The sequence below is a fragment of the Camelus ferus genome, chromosome X (assembly GCF_009834535.1).
Source record: "Camelus ferus isolate YT-003-E chromosome X, BCGSAC_Cfer_1.0, whole genome shotgun sequence".
In the NCBI taxonomy this organism is placed as follows: Eukaryota; Metazoa; Chordata; class Mammalia; order Artiodactyla; family Camelidae; genus Camelus; species Camelus ferus.
The window spans coordinates 12,358,459-12,367,477 of record NC_045732.1 but is presented as its reverse complement, the minus strand read 5'-3'; the positions used below and the strand labels follow the sequence as shown (position 1 = coordinate 12,367,477).

Here is a 9,019-nt window from a genome sequence, read left to right as displayed (position 1 = left end):
GCCCACCTATGCCACAGACCCCTGTTCAGGCCCCAGGACCCCCATCTGGGCTGCAGACCCCTGCCTGTGACTCTACCCTGAACCCCACCCGGAGTGCAGACCTCAAAAGCCCCCCTGGACCACGAATTCCCCATTCAGAACATGGGCTCCTGCCTGGCTGTGGGACCCCTGCTCAGACCCCAGTACCCCACCCAGACTTCAGAACCCAGCCCACTCAGCCAGGACCATGAATCCCACCCAGCTTCCTAACTGGGCCATGGAATCCCCACCCAGACTTCCACCAGACCCCCCAGAGACCCCTGTGGGGACCTCCACCAGACTCCCACTAGAGCCACTGACTCCCATCCATGTCACAGCTTGGACCCCATACCCCACATCTCCCCACACTTCCCCCCAACCCAGACCCCTACCCAGAACCTTACAGAAACAGTAAACCTGGCAGCCCCAGACCCCACAAGGACGTTAATACCCATCAGGACCCTGGACCCCCATCCACATCTTCCTAACTCTGACACTCACATGGCCCCAGGCTAGCACCCCTCATACGCACACCAGCAGAGAACCCCACCCCAACCCCTGCCAAGGCCAAGGACCAAGGATCTACATGCCAGCCCCACCAGGCCCCCTGCTCCTGCTAGGAACCAGGATCCCACACTCCACAGCCCTCTGGAACCCTGACCCCAACCTGGACCCTGGGCTTCCCCCCACCTCCATAGAAGTGAGCCCACTGGACCTGACTTGGGGGACACCCCCAGCGTGCAGGCTGCACCCTCCACTCAGGCCACCTGGCGTGGGCTCCTGTGTGGATCTAAGGTGCTCAGATACAGACCTGCTTGGTGCAGCTCAAGGCTGGGCTGGGAAGGGTCCTTCTGGCCTGTGCCCATGAGGAAACAGTGGCCAGGAAGCCTTCCCAGGATCTCCTGCAAGAGCTTGGTATCCAGCTGTCCTGCTTGGCACGGTGCACCCAGGGGTGCCAGGCTTGCTCAGGTGCGCCCAGCAAAGAGCCTCGGGGAAAGTCACAATAGCTATCATCCTTCTCCCCACCCTAAAGGACCTCCCGCGAGAGCCCCTGGTGTGTGGGGTGTCTGCATCAAAAAGAAGCAGGTGGAGACCAGGCAGCAATGGGGGTGTGGACCTGTCCCTGGGTGTTTGTTCTGAAAGAAGCACCTTGCAAAAAAAGAGGGGTGGGCGGTGACAACATGTTATCCCCGGAGCACAGCAATTCTAGCGGACGCCTCCTCCCTCTTGGCCAACCTCCCCCACGCACCTGTGTTTTAATGTGTTTTCTGGAGCTGTGAATGCAGGTGCTCAGGGCTTCACCAGGTAACTTCCATTCATGGTCCCCAAATCACAGAGCCTGGAATTCATTAAAAAGTGAATGCTCTTTTCCATATGCACTTTTTTTGCTTTGTTTCTAATTTTTTGTTTTTTGTTTTTTCATGGAGGGACCAGAGGTTGAGCCCAGGACCTTGTGCTCGCTCCACCATGGAGCTATACCCTCCCCGCCATATGCATTTGGTTTCTCTTCCACCTGTAATAAATCGGCCGCCCCTCCCCGTAGCAGCCAAAAACAACGCCGATGCATGACGTCACTGCCCTGTAGGTGAGAAGTCCTGCCTGTTGACTCTACGGGGTCTCCTGCTCAAGGTCTGACAAGGTACCATCAAGACGTGTACCCACTGGGTCCCTATGGCAATGATCTGCAAGTGCCTGTCCGCAAGCTCATTTAGGCTTCGGCAGAAGCTAGTTCTTTCCGGGTGTAGAGGTGAAGCCCCCACTTCTATGCTGGAGGTCAGTGCAGGGGGTTGTGGGAGGGGACCTCTCAGCTCCTAGAAGCCTCTGTCTGGTCCGAGCAGGTGTCCCCTAAATCCCGCAGTCATCACTCCTCCATTTCCCCCTTCTGCCACATCTCTCTCGCTCCAGCTGGACAAAGCTCTCTGTTTTTTGAGGGCTCGTGGGATTAGAATGGGCCCACCAGGTTAATCCAGGATCACCTCCCTATTTTAAGGTCCATACCTTAATTACATCTGTAGCATCTGTTGTGCTGTATCCAGTCCACGGGGATTCCAGTGTGGGCATCTTTGAGAGTTCTCTTTGGCCTGCTCCAGCATGGTTGATAAATTCCTGCATCTTTAAGGATTTCACAACTCCACTACTGAAGGGAGTTTCACCTGTACTGGAAGAGGCAGGGCGGCTCCAGGGGGGACAGGACAGTCTCCCTGGAAAAGAAAGTCAGACAGAATGGGGCCCCCTAGTGGAGGCTAGGGAAGCAGGGTGAGAGCAGCCAACTGGTTGACCCAAAGCCAACAACCTCATCAGGTGCCCTCCAGACAGTGCAAGGGGCTCAGGTTAATCCTCAGGGCTCCGTTTAACTTATTTTTTAAAATCAGGGAGAAAAAGAATACAATGATTGGAAGCAACCAAAATGTCCATCAGCAGGTGACTGGATAAAGAAGTTGTGGTATATTTAAACAGTGGAATACTACTCAGCCATCAAAAAGCATGTTCGTTCATTACAAGTATATTTTCCTTTTGATCTGGAAAGCTTTAACGTTCATACCTGCTGTTTCCAGCATCAGGGTCATCAGCGGTGAGTGGATATGGTTTTATTTCACTTGATTTTAGATTATATTTTCCTACTTCTTCATGTGTATCGTTTGTGTGTTTGTGTGTGAGAGAGATGGACATTGTGGTCAGTGTGTTGTACAGACTCTGTGCTCAGTTACATTTCTCTGAAGAGTCCAGCAAGCTGTTAACTTGGCTAGATGTCAACTCTAAACCCCGCCTTCCCTGCAGGGGGCAACCTTACTACCTCTCTTGTCAGCTAGTGAATCTGCAGAGATGGTAGCTTCCCCCAGATGATCGGACTGAGGGTGGTCCTCAGCAGAAACACTGCAGAGATACCAAACTTTCACAGTGCGGTGCCTCGTTTTTCCAAAGAGTTCCTTATCCCGGGTTTCTGCCTGTTCTGAGGAGTCATTCAGCGGTGCCTTCAGATAGGTTTTACTTTAAGCAGTTCCACCCAGAGTTCCTGTTGGTCATCAGCAAGCTGTTCAGCCCCGTGGAAGCTGCCTTGCAGTTGCTGCAAGTTGGAATTGCATACTTAAGAGAAACTTCCTGCAGTCAGGTTGCTCAGATGAGAACTTTGCTTTTCGGGAATTGAGTCTCAGAAGTTTTCTCTCTTGGAAACACATTCCATGGCATTTTAAAAATTTTTTAAGTGTTTTTTTTTTAATTGCAGTACCGTCGGTTTACAATGCTGGTGCCAGGCATCATGTTTCACTCATACATACAAATACACTTCTTTTCATGTTCTTTTTCATTCTAGGTGACTACAAGATATTGAATATAGTTCCCTGTGCTCTACAGTAGGACCTTGCTGTTTATGTATTTTATGTATAGTAGTTGGTATCTGCAAATCTCTAACTTCCAGTTTATCCTTTCACACCCTCTGTCCCCCATTCTGGTAACCATAAATTCGTTTTCTATGTGTGTAAGTCTGTTTCGGTTTTGTAACTGAGTTTATTTGTGTCATTTTTTTTTTTAGATTCCACATATGAGTGACATCATCCAGTGCATTTTATAATATAACTTTGCTGCGTGTATGGTGACACCTTTGAGATAAAATGAACAGGGGAAATTCTATAATTATATATTGTTATTATAGAGAAGTGTACTCATTGTTAAAGAATCTTGTGGTTCATAGTACATGTTTTCCCCACCCGTGCTACAAAGGAGCATGTCCACCCACTTCTTAAATGAGGACATTGAATCAGAGAAGTGTTCTACCACTTAAAAAGCAAATTACCCTCTCCTTAAGAAGTGTGGGCTGCATGGAGCACCTTCCTGGTGGTGCAGGACGGAGAACATGGGGAAGGTGGACCTTCCTGGAGGAGAAATCTGATAAACACATGGCGGACAAGCCATCACGGTCGACCTCACCTTTGACAAGTCATGTTCATAGTAATCACCCCAATAGGATATAATGAGACACAGACTGTCCCTCTGTGGTCTTCCTCCCCCAAAATCCACCCCATCCAACCATGAGAAAACGCCCAGACACATCCCAGTAAGAGGGACGTCCTACAAAATCCCTGCCCGGCGCCCTCCCAAACTATCCAGGTCATCCCAAACCAGGCAAGTCGGAGAAACTTGTCCCAGCCCACAGAAGCCCCCAAAAGATGTGAAGATTAAATGTCATGGGGGATCCTGGATGGGGTCTTGGGGTAGAAAAAGTTCATTTGAGGAAATGTGCGTTAACTATGAACCAGTCGATAATAACAAATCGATGTTGGTTCATTCATGGTAACAAACATGCCATGCTAATGCAACATGTTAGTGAAAGGGGAAACTTTATAACGCCTACAAGACCTCATTGGACTCTCTTTGCAAATTTTCCGTCAATCTGAAAGTATTCTAAAAAAAAAAAAAAAGCTAGTTTATATACATAGTAAAAAAAAAATAAATCAATCAAAGTACAGGTCTATTAAAGAATCAGCATTACGGTGCAGGGAATTGCCATCAATATCTTGTGCAACATAGAGAAATGAAATGAGGAAAAAGTATATGGAAAAGAATGTATATGTGTGTGTGTGTGTGTGTGTGTAAGAATCACTTTGCTGTATGCTGGAAGCCAACACAACACTGTAAGTCAACTCAACTTCAGTTAAAAAAAATAAAAGATTCAGCACCGTAAATTCAAGTTCCTCTGGATGACGCAGAGATGAAACACACCTTACAGCATCTTCTTGCCTCCTGCTCCCTCCGTGCTCGGGAATCTGTAAGATCAGAGCAGAGGTCAGCCCTCCTGAGTGGTCCCCCCTGGGCCGACGGTCCTCCCACGTGACTGATGCACCCACCAGGGGATGACTTCGTCCAAGGAGACCCGGACGCCGACATGATAGACACACTCTTCTTTTATGCAACTTAAGAACGTGCCGGGTTGATTTTGCCTTCAGAACCCCTGACGCCTTCGGCTTCCTGCAACCTGGCCCCTCGCACGGGGCAGATGGATTCCTGTGAAGCAAGCTGGTATTATTTCCCGCGGAACACCCAGGGTTCAAAATATCACCTCCTCCCAATACCCTTCTGCAAAAAAATGCATGCAGTGAGACTAACAGTGATGCAATATCTCAGCCAAGCGTGCACAGAGAATCTGCATATGGTCTGTCCTTGGGGACCTCGGTTTTGTCCCCCTGTCCCCAAAACGGGAGGTAACAATACTGCCTAACTGTGGAGTTGGAAGAATTCCATCACAGGATGACTTAAAATATTTATCGTAACGTCTGCACACAGTCAGGGCTCAAGAGATAGCAAATGCAATTTTTAAAACCTGTCAATGGTTGGCTTTAAACATCCAACTGCTCCTGCATTTCCTCCATAAGGAAATGTTGACTCCAGCACGTTTACAGGCCTCCTGCATGCACGTCTGAGTGACTCATCGATTATAGGGGATTTTTGCCGGTGGACCGATCTTGCTTTCTGGTCGTGCTCAGAAGGAGTGGGTTGGCATTTGGCTCTGGGGCAAGAGGAAAGGGCGTCTGTTTGAGAAGGAGGGTGTAGCGGGGAAGAGGTGATGGACACACGGGTCGGAGGAAACTCGTAGTAATGGACTGTTCACAGGGGTGTAGCGGGGGCTGCGGGAAGCCCCTGGGGGGACTGGTGACCAGGCGAGCCCACCAGACCCAGAAAAGACAGCTAAGTAGGAGAGGTCACCAGACAGGAGCCGGGGTCTTGGGTAGGAGGAGAAAGCCCGTGTGTGCTGACAGCATCAGTGGGGAGGCACGCACTGCTCCCCACAACCTTGGCTGAACCCCAACGGCAGCCAGGAGGCCAGGGAGGCCTAGGATGTGGTCCATGCGAGCCAGTCCCCTCCCCCGCAACCCCGATGGGCCGAGCAGGGCGGAGAAACACAGCAAGTGGGTCTGGGGGAGCAGACGGGGGAACACGTGTTGGAGAAAGGTGACCGTGCACACCGAGGGAAGGGATTGGTCATGCTCTCGCGTCGTTTAAGCACTTGAAGATGGAAGAAACGAGGGAAGGAGGGAAGGAAGGAAAGGAGGGTGATTTAATAAGAGCCCGGGAAAGGTATGCATTTAGTCATCCAACAGCATCCCTTTCTAATTAAATTCAGCAAAGAGCGTTAAGACGGTTCATCTCCATTTATCTCGAAGGGCAGACGGAGAACCAGTTACCGGCACGTCTGCTTTTCCCCCGTTGTGAGCCTCAGCTTCGGTCGCTCGTGCGCTGGTTCCCACGGGTGCACAGTGAAGTTGACCAGCTCTCTGGGGGCACCACCACTGTGGGGAGGGGGAGGTTTCCAGTCGGGTGCCCCGTCTGGCGTCGCAGAAAACCAGTGACTCACCCTCCAGCCTGTGACAGAAACCAAGTAGTCCAAACCAAGCTATGTTTTCTTGACTTACTTCACACAGGTGTAGGAAGGTTCAGCAAATACCCCGGTCCATAGACATTGCTTTTTTTTTTTTTTACGTATATACTTAAGACGGCTTCTCTCCTAAAACATATCTAATGATTGTTAAGCAATTGAGAAGATGTGTTGGCAGCCAACACGGTTTCCACTTCTCAGATTACCCTGAGATCCATGGGGACAGGGTAGGGAGAGTGCCTCTGGGTGACATCAGAGGCCCCTGGAGAGGATTAATGGATTAATCCTTTGTCTGTGTCCCACAGGACAGAGACCTAACGCCACTCACAGCTATTTAAAATAATGACAACAAAGTGCAGTGCGCAGATTGTCAAAGGCATTTGGAGGAGCATGATGCTTGAAATCCCAGGATACGTGGCACTGAGGATCACTGCCCTTTTAAATTCATCCATCCACCCATCCATCCACCCGCCCACCCATCCATCCGTCCATCCATCCAGGCTGTCTCAGTGCCAGAAGGACCAGGAATTTCGCTGCCCCCCCCCAGGACCCCCGTGACCAGAGGAAAGCACATTTGTTCTAGACGCCACGGACTTCAGTTGACTCAAACAATGTCATCGTTTTTAGAAAGATTAGCTGGCATCCGTTCTCAAAGCATTTGTCCAAATACATTTTTAGAAAGCAAGCGTTTGTCCTCTTTGGATGATTACATTAAGAAGAGAAAAAAAAAAAAAACACTTGGGGTGGGGGAGGGTAGAGCGCAGTGGTAGAGTGTGTGCTTAGCAGGCACCAGGTCCTGGGCTCAATCCCCAGTCCCTCCATTAAAATAAATAAACAAACCTAATTACCTCCCCCACCAAAAAAACCAAAAAATAAACCAACAAAAAAGAAAAACAACTTGAGAACAGATAGGAAGGGTGGTTACGCAATAGTGTAAAAGTAATTCATCGTATGGAATTGCACACTTAAAAATGGTTAAAATTGGGTGGGGGAAGGGTATAGCTCAGTGGTGGAGTGTGTGCTTAGCGTGCACGAGGTCCTGGGTTCAATCCCCAGTCCCTCCATTAAAGATAAATAAATAAAAACCTAATTACGTTCTCTTCAAAAATTAAAAAAAATTGATTAGAATGGTAAATGTCATTGTTCATATTGGTGTATATATTTATAATATTTATATATGTTATCACAGTAAAATTGGTTGTTTGTCAGTAGGCGTTATTATTATGCAGTTCCTAAATTTTCTTTTTTATTGACCGGATATCATTCTTTTTATTGAGTTGAGTTACAGAGTTGATTTGCAATATTATGTTAGTTTCAGGTGTACACACAATAAAAGTTTAAAAGTGTACGTCATTCCAAGTGAAGTAAGCCACAAAGAGAAAAAAAAAATACCATATGATGTCACTCATACGTGGAATCGAAAAAAAAAAAGAAGACAAATGAACTTAAATATAAAACAGAAACAGACTCACAGACAAAGAAAACAAACTTGTGGTTGCCAGGAGGGAGGGGCGTGGGAAGGGACAGACTGGGAGTTCGAGATTTGCAGATACTGACAGGTATATATAGCATAGATAAACAAGTTCGTACTGTACAGCACACGGAAATATATTCAAGGTCTTGTAGTAGCCCACAGAGAAAAAGAATGTGAAAATGAATATATGCATGCTCATGTATGACTGAAGCACTGTGCTGTGCACCAGAAATTGACACAGCATTGTAAACCGACTATAACTCAATAAAATTTTTAAAAATAAAAAATAAAATGTCAAAAAAAAAATATATATATATATTGCATTTCAACATTCCTTATCTCCCCTCCAAAGGGGCAAAAAAAGCCAATAGAATGTGTGCAGTCACCACCCCCCCGCCCCGCCACACACACACACACACACACACACACACACACACACACACACTCAAGGAGCAAACAATTGTCTGTATGTTTTGAATTACAGGTTTGTTTTCCCTCAGACGTCCTCATGCGAGTCAAGAGTGCCGTCACCTTTTCTGGAAGCATCGCACCGTCAAAGGGCTGCGGTTCCCAACGTGGCCACGAGAAGAGGAACCCGCACCTCAGTTCCCAGTGTGGTGTCAGGTATCAGGCTGGAGGCTGAGCTGTTTTTCCTGAGGCAGCGAAGTCACAGAAGGATTTTCATTTGTTGATGTGTTTATATATAGCTTCTGTCCTACTTTCTTCCGAAACGGCCGAGGCACTGATAGCCGAAAATAACACCTGGGCCATTTAAAACAAAACAAAAAAAAGAAGTGCTTCCCGAGTGTGCAATGCCTCTGCAGCCGGAGTATTTGCAGGTTCCGTGGACGGAGTGGGGCAGCACGTCCCAGACGATGTAGGTTATTTAGTCTCTTTTTATATCCTACCTGACACCCACGCCTGGTCCACTTTCCAGGGCTTATTTTCCAAGGCAATGGCTTTCCTTTCCAAAAGTTCCTCTAGACAGCACTGTTTACAACAGGCAAGACGTGGACGCAACCTAAATATCCGTGGACAGACGACTGGATAAAAATGTGGTGTATTTACACCATGGAATAGTACTCAGCCATAAAAAAGAATGAAATAATGCCATTTGCAACCACATGGATGGACCAGGAGATCATCATTCTAAGTGAAGT

At 47.9% G+C, this 9,019-nt stretch overlaps 1 long non-coding RNA gene across 1 annotated transcript; it reads right to left on the bottom strand.

Annotated features, from left to right (window-relative positions):
• Nucleotides 1-4,687: 4,687 nt before the first annotated feature.
• LOC116661955 lies at nucleotides 4,688-8,472 on the bottom strand. The gene is made up of 4 exons (XR_004317915.1): nucleotides 8,391-8,472; nucleotides 6,195-6,372; nucleotides 4,860-5,016; nucleotides 4,688-4,778 (listed from the first exon to the last, which is right to left on the bottom strand). It is a non-coding gene; the product is annotated as an uncharacterized LOC116661955 (long non-coding RNA).
• Between the last annotated feature and the right edge of the window lie 547 nt (nucleotides 8,473-9,019).